The sequence below is a fragment of the Mustela lutreola genome, chromosome 3 (assembly GCF_030435805.1).
Source record: "Mustela lutreola isolate mMusLut2 chromosome 3, mMusLut2.pri, whole genome shotgun sequence".
NCBI classification, from domain to species: domain Eukaryota; kingdom Metazoa; phylum Chordata; class Mammalia; order Carnivora; family Mustelidae; genus Mustela; species Mustela lutreola.
In genome coordinates this window covers 132,361,901-132,377,868 of record NC_081292.1, presented here as the reverse complement: position 1 = coordinate 132,377,868, position 15,968 = coordinate 132,361,901, and the positions used below count along the sequence as shown (strand labels likewise).

The following is a 15,968-nucleotide window of genomic DNA, read 5'->3' as shown; positions in this document are numbered from 1 at the left end:
AGCAATGAAAATATAACAATTCAAATGACAATTAGTCTCAGAGAAAGGGAGATGGAAAAAAATGAAAGAACTTGTGGCAAAATGAGAAGTACATGTTTTCCTTATAATGGAGCCATAATACCCAGTTCTCAGAAACAAACCCTTATAAGTACCTTATAGACTCTACAATTACTAGTTTTTCTCCATTTACCCTTGCAGACTCTTTCTCTGCCCTTTTCTGTTGTGCTCTATGCTCTGGGAATCTACTTTCTTTAAATTGCACTTACTGAAATCCCTGTCCCCCTGGCTCTGGTTGGATGAGCAACATGAGAGCTGATTGAGGGAAGAAAAAGAAAGATCAAAGTTAATTATTTCCTCTTGCCTTCTTCTGCCAGAATAAGGTTTTGGCAGTGACTGCTCCCTTTGAGGTACTCATTATCTGCAAATACAGTCTTTGCTACTGTTTGGTGACTCCTTCCGCCTCCACAATGAGGCTTAAGAGCTTCCTACTCTTGCTAGCTCCTGAGTGCGTCATCATGGCATACTGGCATACTGAACTTTGCTTATACCTCCAAGAAATGTTTCTTCCTTAACTAATTTCAACTAACCTCTTAATGTGCCATCTGTTTCATGGAGGGACTCTGAATGATACAGTAACTATTTTTAATGTAGTTTAAAAAAAAATAGAATCTTTACTATGCAAGAATGAGAGTTCAGTTTTGGTGTGCCTTTTACATTTTTATGAAAACCTGTAAATTCAAAAATTTTAGCCTACCCAAAAGCAGCTTCTCAGTTCCTTCTCATACCTGCTAGGTTTAGCCTACTCTCTTCCACTCCAGTCACTACCATGTCCATCAGGGTGACCTGGAAGTCCTACAAGGTATCAACCTACAGCCTCTGGGCCTTTAGCAGCTACTTGTACATGAATACACCTGGCACTGGAATCAGCTCCTCTGCCTTCTCCCAGATGGGCAATAGTAGCAGCTCTTGGGGGTGGCCTGGGCACCAGCATGAGTATGGTCAGGGCCTATTGTACGGCCAGGGACATGGAGGGCATCACAGCTATCTCAGTGAACCAGAGCCTGCTGAACACCCTTAAGCTGGAGGTGGACCCCAACATCCAGACTGTCTTTATCCAGGAGAAGGAGCAGATAAAGATGCTCAACAAATTTGCTTCCTTCATCAAAAAGGTGAAGTACCTGGAGCAGCAGAACAAAATTCTAGAGACCAAGTGGAGCCATCTACAGCAGCAGAAAATGTAGCAACTGGACATGTTCTGTAGCAACATGGACATATCTGTAGCAACATGGACATGTTCAAGAGCTACATCAACAACCTTTGGCAGCAGCTGGACACACTGGGCCAGGAAACGCTGGAGCTGGAGCTAGACTTGGCAGAACGCAGGGCCTGGTGGAGGACTCCAAGAATAAATATGAGGGGTATAATCAAAGTGCATGCAGACATGAAGAATGAATTTGTCCTCATCAGGAAGAATGTGGACAAAACTTACCTGAGCAAGGTAGAGCTGAAGTCCCACCTGGATGGGCTGCCAATGAGATTATCTTCTTAAGGCAGCTGTATGAAGAGGAGATCCATGAGCTGTAGTCCAAAATCTCGGAAACTTCCATGGTCTTGTCTATGGACAACATCCACTCCCTAGACAGCATCATTGGGGGGGGGTGGTCAAAGACACTGCCAACAATGGCTGGGCTGAGACCAAGACCACGTACCAGATCAAGTATGAAGAGCTGCAGACAATGACTCAAACACCAGCTTCCCACCACAGGTGGTGAGATCACCACATACTGCAAGCTAATGGAGGGTGAGAAGAGCTGGCTGGAGGCTGAGATGCAGAACATGAGTATCTATACTAAGATAACCAGCAGCTACTCAGGTGGGCTGAGCTTGGTCTATAGGGGCCTCACAATCTCTGGTCTCAACTTTAGCCTGAGCTTCCAGTCCAAGTTCATCTCTTGTGGAGAATCCTTTTCCTTCAGCCATGTCAGCTCTTCCAAGGTCATGGTTGTGAAGAAGATTGAGACCTGTGGTGGGAAGCTGGTGTTTGAGTCATCTGATGTCCTCCTGTCCAAGTGAACAAGCACTGTGGACCCTCCCAACCTCCCCACTCCTAAGGCTACCATAGAGCTTTTGGAGAAAGATGCTATGCAGGGGAATGCCTGGAACAGGTGACACACCTGAGGCTCAGCCTCAGTCCTCAGCCTATATTTAGGGGTATTCTACTCCCTTGGGTACCCACTTTTGCCCATGGCTCCAACTAAAAGCCAATTCAAATGTCTTTTCCCAAATAAAACCTCAGATGGTTCTGCCAATCCCCAAAACAAAACAAAACAAAAATTGTAACAGAAGAGTGGACATATCTTGTATATGCACATTTGGTGAATTTCCACAAATTTATATACTCATGTAATTCAGATCAGGAAGCAGAGGATTACCACATCTCTCTAAATCTCCTTTGTGCTAAAAGTAGCTAATATTCTCAGGTGTGACCAATATTCTAACTTCTAGATGCATTAGAACATCTTTTTGTACTTTTTTTCTTTTTAAAGATTTTATTTATTTATTTGACACAGAGAGACACAACGAGAGAGGGAACATGAGCAGGGGGAGTGAGAGAGGGAGAAGCAGGCTCTCTGCTGAGGAGGCAGCCCAGTGCAGGGCTTGATCCCAGGACCCTGGGACCATGACCTCAGCCAAAGACAGATGCTTAATGACTGAGTTACCCAGGTGCCCCTCTTTATGAACATTTTTTAATAAAGGGATTCATTCTGCATGCATTTTAATGTCTTGTTTCTTTGCTCAATATTCTGTTTTTGAGATTAATTAATATTAAGTATAATTGTAATTCATTCATTCACATTGCTGTGTAGTATTTTAAATAAGTGATTTACTCTTTTTTTTTTTTTAATATTTGGCTTGCTTTCAGTTTGGTGCTATTATGATTAAAACAACCATGAACATCCCATGCTTTATCTTTTAGTGAATATGTGTTTCCTTATCCCTGGGATATAAATGTAGGATGGAACTCTTGGGACATGGGGCAGTTATATATTTAGCTTATGTAGATATAGTTGAAGAATTTTCTAATTGGTCGTGCCAATTTACATTCACATCAACAAACTGTAATTGCCATTTAACCTACAGCCTAACCAATATTTGGAATAGTCATAGTCTTTCTTATTAAGCTGCCTTCTTGTGTGTGAGCTTGATAAACCATAATGTCTAAAGATCACCGGGAACACACTTAAAGTCAAACTTTATTTATTAACTTGGAATAAATGTGATATTGTAGGTTGTTTCAGTAAAGGATGGCATGGGATTTTTACAGTGTTTTGGTTTATCCTAGATGATTTTTGAGAAGGAAAAGGAAAGGCAGTTCTGTTCTGGATTAATATTTGTCATAGAATTATGGCAAATTAGTAATTGTATATTTTAATAATTTTTAATCTAGGAGATAAAATGGAAAAGTAGAGCTAGAATTGTCATAGTTTGGTAAGAGAGAGAGATAAATAGTAATTTTTGTTATTGTATGATTTCCTTGTATTTTTTTTAGTTCTATTATGGTTATGGAGTAATGTCATCAGATATTGATACTCTGTTAAATTATTTAAATTCAAGGGAACCTGGGTGGCTCAGTTGGTTAAGCATCTACCTTCAGCTCAGGTCATGATATCAGGGTCCTGGGATCAAGCCCCATGTCAAGATCCCTGGAGGAGTCTGCTTGTCCCTCTCTTCCTGCTCCCACTCAAGTTCTCTCTCTCTTTCTCTCAAATAAATTAAATATTAAAAAATTATTTAAATTCAGCAGGGACATCATGGGATGCTATTCTTTTCTAATCCAGTTACCAGTTGTCAGGGTATTTGTGTTATATCTCAGTTTACCATTTTGGCCAAAGGTAGATAAAAGCTCCATGATACTAATTTATGGTGTTCGGGACTGCACCATTGCCAAAATTTTATTGAATAGGAGGTTATTGAGAAAGTATCATTTATAGTTGTACTAATCTTATTACCTCCTCTTCCTTTTGTGTAAGTGTGAAATGTCGAGTTATCTGATGTGACAATAACTATGAAGAATCACTTAAGACTGTGGATAGGATACATTAGGAAGCTGCAGTACAGGCCAGTATCAGAAATAAGATGATTATTAGCCCTTATGAAGAGTCATGAAAACAAGAGTTAGATGACCTAGCCCAGGCTAAGAAAATGTTGTAAAGGCTTAGTGCATATGTTACAGAGATTCATTTGTGTATTGTATGGGTCCTTTTCCACTTAAATTTGCAGTAGAAAAGAGACAAGAACAGGGATAGCATACTTAAGCACGTAACAAGATTGAGGAAAATTGGTCAGTGAAGTATTAGGTAAAAGTAAAGGCTTTATACAGTTTCAAAATAATAATTCAAATAAAATGTGTGTCTCCAATAAGGAAAATCCTCATCCCATCTCTTCTATTTTTTAAATACTGTGTTTGAGAGAGGACAAATAGTTCAGCTTTGGGAAGAGACAGTAAATTTAAATATGAGATAGCAGAGTAAACTTGGGCTTTCTGACTTCTTTTTTTTTTTTTTTTAAACTTTTCTTTTTTTTTTTTTTTAAGATTTTATTTATTTATTTGACAGAGAGAGATTACAAGTAGGCAGAGAGGCAGGCAGAGAGAGAGGAGGAAGAAGACTCCCCGCTGAGCAGAGAGCCCGATGCGGGACTCGATCACAGGACCCTGAGATCATGACCTGAGTCGAAGGCAGTGGCTTAACCCACTGAGCCACCCAGGCGCCCCTCTGACTTCTTTTTTAAAATAGAGCCCATTAACAGAGAATTATCAAATCAGAATTATCCAAGGTAGTTTTCTAGAGTTTGCATGAGGTATATAATACTTACTAAAAGAAGTTAAGCAATAATAGGATTTTCCTTTCTGTGGAAAGGGAAGGAAAATTTGGGGGTTCAGAATGTTGCAGCACTGGATATTTGAAGGAGAGAAAAAACAATGAGGCCATTTGACAGATCTCTAGAGTGTTTAATTTATTGTGTAAAGTGTACTAATATTGAGCCAAGTAAGGGAAAAAAGTGATTTAAACCTAAAAACCTAGAAAATAGCCTTTGTGCTTAGATATGTTCCCCATAAGGGAATATAGGTATATGTTTCTTGAAACACATTTATATTAGAATATTTTAATTACACATAATTAACACTGAATTTCCTGTTTAATTTATTTATAATTTTTTATTCTGAGATAATTATAGGTCCATATGCATTTGAAAGAAATATTGTAGATAGATCCTATGTACCCTCCAATCAGTTTTCTCCCAGTGGTATATGTGCTGCCAAAGTGAGCACATCTCCCAGTGGTAACATACTATGTACCTATAGTATAATAGTATGACCAAGAAATTGACATTGATACAAGCTACTAGCTTTATTCAGATTTTACTAGTTTTTTGTGTACTTATTTATGAGTGTGTGTTTGTGTGTATTTAGCTCTGTGTAACCTATCAGATGTGCAGATTTGTATTATCCCTATGTAATCATGCTATTCAGATCTTACTGTTAAAGAAAAACTGTTCCAAGGATTTATCCAATGATGTCTTCTTAATTAGGTGCATTTATATATATATATATATATTTTTAATTTTTTAATTTTTTATAAACATATAATGTATTATGAGCCCCAGGGGTACAGGTTTGTGAATCACCAGGTTTACACACTTCACAGCATTCACCATAGCACATACCCTCCCCAAAGTCCATAACCCTACCACTCTCTCCCTACCCCCCTCCCCCCAGCCACCCTCAGTTTGTTTTGTGACATTAAGAGTCTCTTATGGTTTGTCTCCCTCCCGATCCCATCTTGTATCATTTATACTTTTCCTACCCCCCAAGCCCCTCACGTTGCATCTCCACTTCCTCATATCAAAGAGATCATATGATAGTTGTCTTTCTCCGACTGACTTATTTCGCTAAGCATAATACCCTCTTTCCATCCATATCTACACAAATGGCAAGGTTTCATTTCTTTTGATGGCTGCATAGTATTCCATTGTATATATATACCACATCTTCTTTATCCATTCATCTGTTGATGGACATCTAGGTTCTTTCCATAGTTTGGCTAATGTGGACATTGCTGCTATAAACATTCGGATGCATGTGCCCCTTTGAATCACAATGTTTGTATCTTTAGGGTAAATACCCAGTAGTGCAATTGCTGGGTCATAAGGCAGCACCAGCTTGCATTCCCACCAACAGTGTAGGAGGGTTCTTCTTTCTCTGCATCCTTGCCTGCATATCTGTCATTTCCTGACTTCTTAATTTTAGCCATTCTAACTAGTGTGAAGTGGCATCTCATTGTGGTTTTGATTTGTATTTCCCTGATGCCGAGTGATGTGGAGCACTTTTTCATGTGTCTGTTGGCCATCTGGATGTTTTCTCTGCAGAAATGTCTGTTCATGTCCTCTTCCCACTTCTTGATTGAATTATTTGTTCCTTGGGTATTGAGTTTGATAAGTTCTTTATAGATTTTGGATAGTAGCCCTTTATCTGGTATGTCATTTGCAAATATCTTCTCCCATTCTGTTGGTTGTCTTTTGGTTTTGTTAACACTTTCCTTTGCTGTGCAAAACCTTTTGATCTTGTTGAAGTCCCAATAGTTCATTTTTGCCCTTGCTTCCCTTGCCTTTGGCAATGTTCCTAGGAAGAAGTTGCTGTGGCTGAGGTTGAAGAGTTTGCTGTCTGTGTTCTCCTCAAGGATTTTGATGAATTCCTTTCTCACATTGAGGTCTTTCATCCATTTTGAGTCTATTTTTGAGTGTGGTGTAAGAAAATGGCCCAGTTTCATTTTTCTGCATGTGGCTGTCCAATTTTCCCAACACCATTTGTTGAAGAGACTGTCTTTTTTCCATTGAACATTCTTTCCTACTTTGTCGAAGATTAGTTGACCATAGAGTTGAGGGTCTGTTTCTGGTCTCTCTATTCTGTTCCACTGATCTATGTGTCTGTTTTTGTGCCAGTACCATACTGTCTTGATGATGACAGCTTTGTAATAGAGCTTGAAGTCTGGAATTGTGATGCCACCAACTTTGGATTTCTTTTTCAATATTCCTTTGGCTATTCGAGGTCTTTTCTGGTTCCATTTCTTTGAAAAAAATGGATAGGATTTTGATAGGGATTGCATTAAATGTGTAGATTGCTTTAGGTAGCATAGACATTTTCACAATATTTGTTCTTCCAAACCATGAACATGGAACATTTTTCCATTTCTTTGTGTCTTCCTCAATTTCTTTCATGGGTACTTTATAGTTTTCTGAGTATAGGTTCTTAGCCTCTTTGGTTAGGTTTATTCCTAGGTATCTTATGGTTTTGGGTGCAATTGTAAATGGGATTGACTCCTTAATTTCTCATTCTTCTGTGTTGCTGTTGGTGTAGAGAAATGCAACTGATTTCTGTGCATTGATTTTATATCCTGATACTTTACTGAATTCCTGTACAAGTTCTGGCAGATTTGGAATGGAGTCTTTTGGTTTTCCACATATAGTATTATATCATCTGCAAAGAGGGGTAGTTTGACTTCTTCTTTGCCAGTTTGGATGCCTTTAATTTCTTTTTGTTGTCTGATTGCTGAGGCTAGGACTTCTAGTACTATGTTGAATAGCAGTGGTGATAATGGACATCCCTGTCATGTTCCTGACCTTAGAGGGAAAGCTCTCAGTTTTTCTCCATTGAGAATGATATTTGTGGTGGGTTTTTCATAGATAACTTTGATGATATTGAGGTATGTGCCCTCTATCCCTACACTTTGAAGAGTTTTGATCATAAAGGGATGCTGTACTTTGTCAAATGCTTTTTCAGCATCTATTGAGAGTATCATATGGTTCTTGTTCTTTCTTTTATTAATGTGTTGTATCACATTGGTTGATTTGCAGATGTTGAACCAACCTTGCAGCCTTGGAATAAATCCCACTTGATCGTGGTGGATAGTCCTTTTACTGTACTGTTGGATCCTATTGGCTAGTATTTTGGTGAGAATTTTCGCATCTGTGTTCATCAAGGATATTGGTCTGTAGTTCTCTTTTTTGATGGGATCCTTGTCTGATTTTGGGATCAAGGTGATGCTGGCCTCATAAAATGAGTTTGGAAGTTTTCCTTCCATTTCTATTTTTTGGTACAGTTTCAGGAGAATAGAAATCAATTCTTCTTCAAATGTTTAGTAGAATTCCCCTGGAAAGCCATCTGGCCCTGGGCTTTTGTTTGTTTTGAGATTTTTGATGACTGTTTCAATCTCCTTACTGGTTGTGACTCTATTCAGGTTTTCTATTTTTTCCTGGTTCAGTTGTGGTAGTTTATATGTCTCTAGGAATGGATCCATTTCTTCCAGATAGTCTCCAAAACCTAAGAAATAGTTTTCTTTCTTAAGAAATGAAAAGCAAAACTAAGTTAGAGGATAGTTATTAGTAAAGATAAGAGCAGAAACAACAAACAAAAAAATATAGAAAATTAGTGTAAATAAAAACTAGTTCTTTGAAGGTACAATAGACAGAATATTTATGTCCCTCCAGAATTCACATAATATATGATTCCCAATGTGATGGTGTTTGGAGATGGAGCTCTTGGGAGGTGATTAAGAGCCCTCATGAAAGGGATTATAGAAGAGGTTCCAAAGAGCTCCCTTATCCCTCCAGGTGTCAGGACACAAGAAGAATGTTACCTACGAACAAGGATGTGGGCCCTTATTGGTGCTGGATACGTTGGTGTCATCATCTTTGGACTTTGCAGCCTCCAGATTGTGAAAAATAAATATTTGTTGTTTAAGCCACTCAGTCATGAAAGTTTTTGTAATAGAGGCCCAAATGGATTAAGAAAGGATCTTTAAAATTGATTAAACTATAGCCAAGATTGGAGGAAAAAAAGTGGAGATACTGGGAGAGCAGAGGGAGCAGCAGAGTATCATCTATTCTATATATAATGATATATGTTATATATATTACATATCATATATATGTGTGTGATCTATATCTCAGGATTGTTCAATTCATATTAATTAGCAGTTTGAGCTACAAAGTACTTATGGATCAATCTGAAGAAAATTAACATCTTTATCATGCTAGTCTTTCTACCCATAAACAAGAGCCCTCTCTTGATTTTTTTTCTTTACTAATTTCCAATAAATGCTATATTGTTTTTTCACATGGAACATGAGTGTATTTTCATAGGTTTATTTTTAGTATTTTATTTAGAAGAAAAGTTAAGCTGTCACACTAAAGAGACCAACACTACAGTGACATACAGACTGTCTTTACCTGTATTTTTCTTACACAGTCTATATGCGTTGTTTATCAGGAATGGAGACTAGAAATAATGCCCTCCATTGGGGCTAGTTTAGAAATCAGAAGATATTTTTCCATATAGGACCGTTCCTTCCTTTCTTCATTTTTTTTTTCTTTCTTTAAGTAATTCCTTGAACTACTTGGCAGTTTTCTGAGCTATTGACTTTTAGTATCAATTTATGTACCCCTAGTTCTTTCCATGGTTCTTTGCCTGCTTTGTTTTTCGACTTTTGTTTTGTTTGACCCTGCCCAGTTATCCTTATTTTATTTTTGACTACTGTGCCAGAAAGAGTTAACTCACCAGACCTGGGTTGCTCAAGCCCTCCATGTTCTCAAGAAAGTCTTGACAACAAGACTGGCCCTTGGTCAGTTCCTGGGAGATAAATTCTGTGCCTTTGTAATAGTCTGCCCATAAGAGCATTTTTGTAAGCCTGAGATTTGATGCATATGAGTGCCAGTTTTATCAGATAGTTTATTCTAGCAGTGTAACTTGTAGTGTGCACCTGTTTTTGTATGCCCGAGGCCTTGGACCATGAGGTGTCAGTTTGATTAGATAGTTGATGCTAACAATGTGATTAATGGTGAGCTCCTGTTTTTACTCCCCGGGCCTGATGTCTTGGTATCTGAACTCCCTCACACAGGTGTTACATGCGTACATGGCTTACCTCCAATAAGAACACTGGATACCAAGGACAGAGTGATTTTCGCTGGTTAACAACACTTTGCATGAATTTCCATACATCATTTTTCAGAAAATTAAGTGCATCAGTGCATTTTCCCTGGGAAAGGTCATTCAGAAGCTTGCATCAGGTTTTTCCAGCAATTTGTCCCTTTTCCTTTGCTGATTTGTATCCTTTTGCTATAATAAATAGTAACCATGCATATTATAGCCTGATTGAGGCATGAGTCTTTCTAGCAAACCACCTGTGACAGCTATCTTGAAGCTATGTCTAACGTCATTGTATAATAGGAAGCAAAGTCCTTGCTGCAGACCTTTGTTGGCTCTGAAGTCTTACTTGGCTTTTGAAAGGATTTGGGCAACAATCATGCCTATTGTTGTTCCTTGCTATTTGCAACCCCCAAGGCCCTTTGATATATTGGTGTCATCTGTGTCTTTAATCGGGTTGCCTTCCTCTAGCCTACTCTGCCTTTTTCCTTTTCTTTTTCCCTTTTCCTTTTCCTTTGTCTTTCTGTCTCCCCTCTCACACTGACTTTAGAGTTGTTCATGTGCCTTGCTTTGGCCACTGACAGGTTAGTAAACATATATACTTAGAAAAACCCTTGCATCTTTCTGCTTTATCTCTTGGAACTCTGTGTCATGAGAGCGAACTTGGCAGAACCTGTGAGAGAGTGAAAGCCTTGTGGAGTTGTGCTGAGTTTCCCAGTAGTTTCCCATGTCCTGAGCATCTTAGCCCAGGAAGCTCCCTGCTGATATCCTAGTTGAAGAAATATTTGAAAGAGCCCCACAACTGATCTAGGAAAATTTGATTAATAAACACTTATTATGTAGAATTTACATTGTTTGAAGGTTAGGTAGCAGCATTATTGTGGCAATTATCAAAGGTTACAGTTTTATTAAATGTTTTGTCATGATATATTCTATCCTCAAATGTACATTAAGTCTTCTCTTTCTTTACTCCTCTCCTGCATCATACTCTCTACCACTAACGTATTTCCATTCAATAATTCTGTATAACTTCCCAACTTGATCTTTTGCCTTTTTTTTTTTTAATTTACCACCTACTCCAGAGTGATTCTTACTTTTCTTATGCAAACATGAAATTCAGTGAGTTATTACCAGTAAAGCAGGCTGCCCATTGTACAGTGGTTTTGTCTTCATAATTAATCAAGCACTTTCAAATAAAATGACATGATTTGAAGTTGGGTTCATGGGCGAACAGCTAAGAAAGAATTCTTGAGATATTTTTGGTGCTAGAAGGTGCAAGAATTGGTGCAAGAGTTCTTATAGCACAGGGACAGGACCTGTGGGTGGAAAGAGCTGCGCTGGTGTTGGAGGAGTGACCAATTATATACTCTTCAGTTTGTGGAGGGAAAGGAGTAGTAAGAAACTAAATTTCTAAGGAATTTTAAAGCAAGCTTTTCAGAACCTTGAGGGGCTAGCTTCTGTTACGATAAGGTTCCTTTTAGTCTCTAGCAAAACATCAACATTAAGGTAACCATGAGTGCCTCGAGGAAGGTCATGCTCTGCATATTTCAGTTATCTGTCAGTGGGTGGCAAGCTGTAAGGGGATTTAGTTTAAGCTACATTTCTTTTGCCTTTGTTTCACCTTATCTGTAAAGGAAATGATCATGCCTTAGAGGTTGTTAAATGTTTGAATATCAGTAGAGTGTTCTGTCACCTCATCTAGGAGCTGATGGGGTTCAAATTATGCTACCCCAAAATATGGCACCTTGGCATGTTAAATATTGAAAGATGAAGGAGTTTAAGAGAGTAGCTGCAGGAAAATTTTGTCTTCCTCCCATCCTTCTCCCCTGAAACAGTTCATAAAACCCTCATGTGAGAAGTACCCTCCCAATATCAGGAAGAAAGCAACATCTTTATCTCTGAGACAAAGGGACACTGAGAAGAACCTTTTAACAAATAGCTCTTGGACAATTTCTCCAGTTTACTTCTCTTAATCTTGTACTCCGATTTATCACATTTCTTCAAGACTGTTCACTCTTCATCAAACCTAGCATAAAAATATTGTCTATTTCTTCAAGTATTCATTACTTTATGAAGGCTCTGTGTCACATGAAATTTATTTTAGTTACATTCTGAATATAATAGGTCCTTACTACATATTTGTTGATCAAACGGATGAATCTCCGTCTACTCCCACCCTAAAGCCAATTTTCTTCAAATGAGTTGGAATAATAAACTCAAATAATAGGTTATTGTATGGTTCAAGTCCAGTGGAATTATCTAGGCATGGTCATGAGCTCTACTCATCTCCATTTTCCTTCTATGTGAGTGATGACATGTCTTTGTTTTTCGGGTATCCAGCCTGTGACTGTCACATCAGACATATGTGCATACCACACACACACACACACACACACGTCACACACAATCCCATGCGTATAGACTTTTACTCCCCAAAACCATAATTTTCAGCAGTAGCACATTATATACTGATAAGGAGGAAGAGAAATATAGTATGAACTCCATTTAATCAGAACTTCATTTAATACAGAAGCACATTTCTGTAGTGGAATTAGAGCTTATATGGAGAGTTTTAGTTCTCTTTTTCTCTTTTCCCCACTCTCAAACGATAATTGAAAAGACTTTCCTCAATTCTCTTAATGATATACCCTTCAAGCTTCTTCCTAATGGGTTCACTTTGTCTTCACATGTTAATTTCTTGAGCACCGTGTTTCAAGCTCAACTACTTTCCTTAGTGCTACTGTACTCACAGAATTTGTCTAAGTCATTGGTGTGATTGTTACTCCCAGTGTAGGCATCTCTGTCAGCTTTGCAGATGCAATCAGCTTCATACTTCTGTATATTTTTCAGGACAATGTTGGTCATTAGACCCTGTACCTTTCAGATTTCAGGTAGCACAGATCAAGTAATTCTCTGCTCCCTTTGCTTCCCTCCTGTGGGGTTCACAAATCCAGGGCCACCCACTCAGCAAGCTCTGTATAGAGTATCCATCAGTGTCTTTTGTGGGGAAGAAAGTTAACTACTGTTCTAACTTCACTACTTGAGAGGACAAGGAACTTAAAATTTTACATCTCATTAAGATGACAATAAAGAGCATTTTTAATTTGTAAACCTCAGAGTAATGACTTAGAAACAAGTTGTCATGTCATTATAGCAAAAACCTTTAGAATTGATTACAACATGCTGGATCACAGTAATCGACGGAGCACAAGTTTGTGAAAGATTAATTTCTTTACATTACTCTTTTTACACATTGTCAATGCTATTAGTTTTTCCCTTTTAACTTTACCCTATTTCTCACTGACGAGTGTTGTACCATGTTGATTAATATGATTATTATATTTTGAAAAGATGGTGATTTCTAGGATACTATGACTTACATGAATATCCCTCTGAGATATAGATTCTGTCTGGTAATTTATTACATTGACAAATATTAATAAAAAATCCATCTTCCAGCAGTCTTACTATTAATTATTATGCACACTGTTGATGAAAAATATATTATGAATGTTTGCTGCATGAAAGACACTGTATTAGGTACCAAAAATAGATAGTAGAAAATCAAAAACATGGTTTAAATAAACCACACATAAATAGTACCTTATAGAGTAATATAAAAACACAAGTATAAAAGTATAAGAAAAAAAATGTTTTCTTTTTGGGGGGAGTGCAAAGCAGATATTTTGAGTCAGGAAAATGTCCATACTATAGATATAAGCTGTGTATCAGTCATCTGTAAAGAAAAGGGAAGAAGACAAACCAAAAAATGTTTTATTTCAATTTGTTCTGCAAGGGATAGAAAACAGCTTTGACTTTTTGATGTTGGAATGGTAAATGATAATGGGTTTCTGATTTGGCTTTAAAAAAAGTTTGATTTTTCCAAAAATTTTTCTGAATTGAATTTAATTTTCACATTCTGTTCTTTGATTAGGAATTCAAAGATAAATTTTGTGACACAAACACAATATATACCTACCTGTCTGGTTTCCTCAGCTGTAAAAATAGAAGTAGTAACATCTACATTAACACATTATAATGCATGTAGTATTTTCAACTACTATTTATGATATGGATATTTAAGGATAGTGTCCAAAAGTTAGGTATTATTTTACAATTTATGTTCTTTTTCAAATACTTAGAAAATTTACAGATAATTTTGCAGCTGCTTTCTACTGACTAATTCCAATTGAAATCCTATTACTTCTCCTTAACTTGGAATGCTTTTGTTATACCATTGGAGAGTATTTTCAAACTATAAATTTTAAACACTTCTTATATCCATAGTTCAGAGGCATTTTAGCATTTCTTTGCTTTTACTTTTGGGCTAATAAGTTCAGTTACATATAATATTTGAACTATTTGAATGTTTTTCTGTTGTTGGCATAGATTCATAGAAAAATTTTATTCTAATTCATAGGAAAATATTAATATTCATTAATTATTCTTAACTAAGTCCTTTTAAAGGAAACATTTTACCTAAGCAAGTATTTTGGAATATCTTTAAGGATGAATGAGCTTACATTTTTAATTATCTTTAGAGGCTATCTCTCCTTTAATTTTAGGACATTTATTTTTTTTTAATAGCCAGGTTTAAAGTGTAATCTTCATTTCATTGCATTAAAAAAATGATTTAGAGCAGAGCACAGTGTTATGAAATTTGATGGATTTCTTTGAAATACTGATTGGTTTTTAGTCTATATTCCCGTTAGAGTCCAAACAGGTAAGTGCTTTAGTAGAAATTAATGGTTATGTCACCAAAAATAAAATTTCTCAAGATTGAAGAAAGAGAGCCAAATATCAGATCTTATTTTGTTTAGAGGTTCATGTTAATGCTGGTAAGTTTTTAATTCAGTAGTAATATATAAATTATATAAGGTATTGTCTAAATGCTATTGTTATTGTTTTATCTTTGTTTGGGTCCTCTAAGCAACAGACAGCAAGGCAGTGTAAGGGAGAAGAGACTTTTTCTTTATTGTTCTAGGTTCTCAACAGCTGGGTCTATAAAGTCAACTGACAACAGGAAGATTAACAGGGAAAAGGTATACAAATTTATTAATTTTAACATTACATCATGAGAGCATCACAGGAAAAATGCCAATACTCAAAAATGGCGAATTTTGAGAACTTACATATTGGGGGGAGGGGATTTAAGGGAAAGTAGGGGATTTTAAGAAAGATGAATGGGTCCTTAGAAGAGTCAATGGGAGATATGGGAGATATGATAATCTGTGACAAAGTTTGTCTGGGTGTGGTTTTGACTTCTAGTCTCCTCTCCTGTGATGAGTCACTTTTCTTTGGTTGATGAAACTCATGGGTAGGGGATTTATGACAGTTGTATTCCTTTTGGAGGATCTTATCTTTGGACAGAGAAGGGGAGTTGAAGAAAGCTTCTCCTTATACTTGCTATTTTTCAAGTGCCTTCAGCTCAAAATAATCCTTATGCCAAAGAGTCATATTTTAAGGTGGCATATTCTACCTCCCTTCCACAGGATTAAGCATGCAAGAGATTCACTGAGGAAAATTTATGGGAGAAAAAATGAGGGGAGTTAGAAGAGGGCACATCAGACTGCAGAGTACAACTGATACCTTTGAAGAAGATGGAATAGGAAGGAAGGTTGGAATGAGAGTCTTTGATTGTAGTGCAATTCTAAGAAAACTTTTGCCTTGTTAGTGGAGAGTACTCAAACCCAAAGTTGCTCACAGGAATGGGTTTGCTCCCAGCCAGTAACGGTACTCAGTTACTGGCTGGGAGGATCCCATGGGAAGTGTGGCTTCAGCACAGATGTTGCATACTTTCAGTGGGTAGTAGTTAGTCATGTTTCCTGAAATAAGAAATTTCTTAAGCACATTTTCATGGCCTTAATATGCCATTTTCAGTTTGTTAGAAATTCTTAATCTAATAGAAGATATCAAGAATTTCTCAAGCATCTGCTTTTCTATTTCTAAAATAGAATAGAGTTCAAAACATGGCAAGTCTTCCTGT

General features: G+C 37.2%; 1 pseudogene; it reads left to right on the top strand.

The window, feature by feature from the left end:
• The first annotated feature begins 826 nt into the window (after positions 1–826).
• LOC131827921 (keratin, type II cytoskeletal 8-like) lies at positions 827–1,772 on the top strand (annotated as a pseudogene).
• Positions 1,773–15,968: the final 14,196 nt, after the last annotated feature.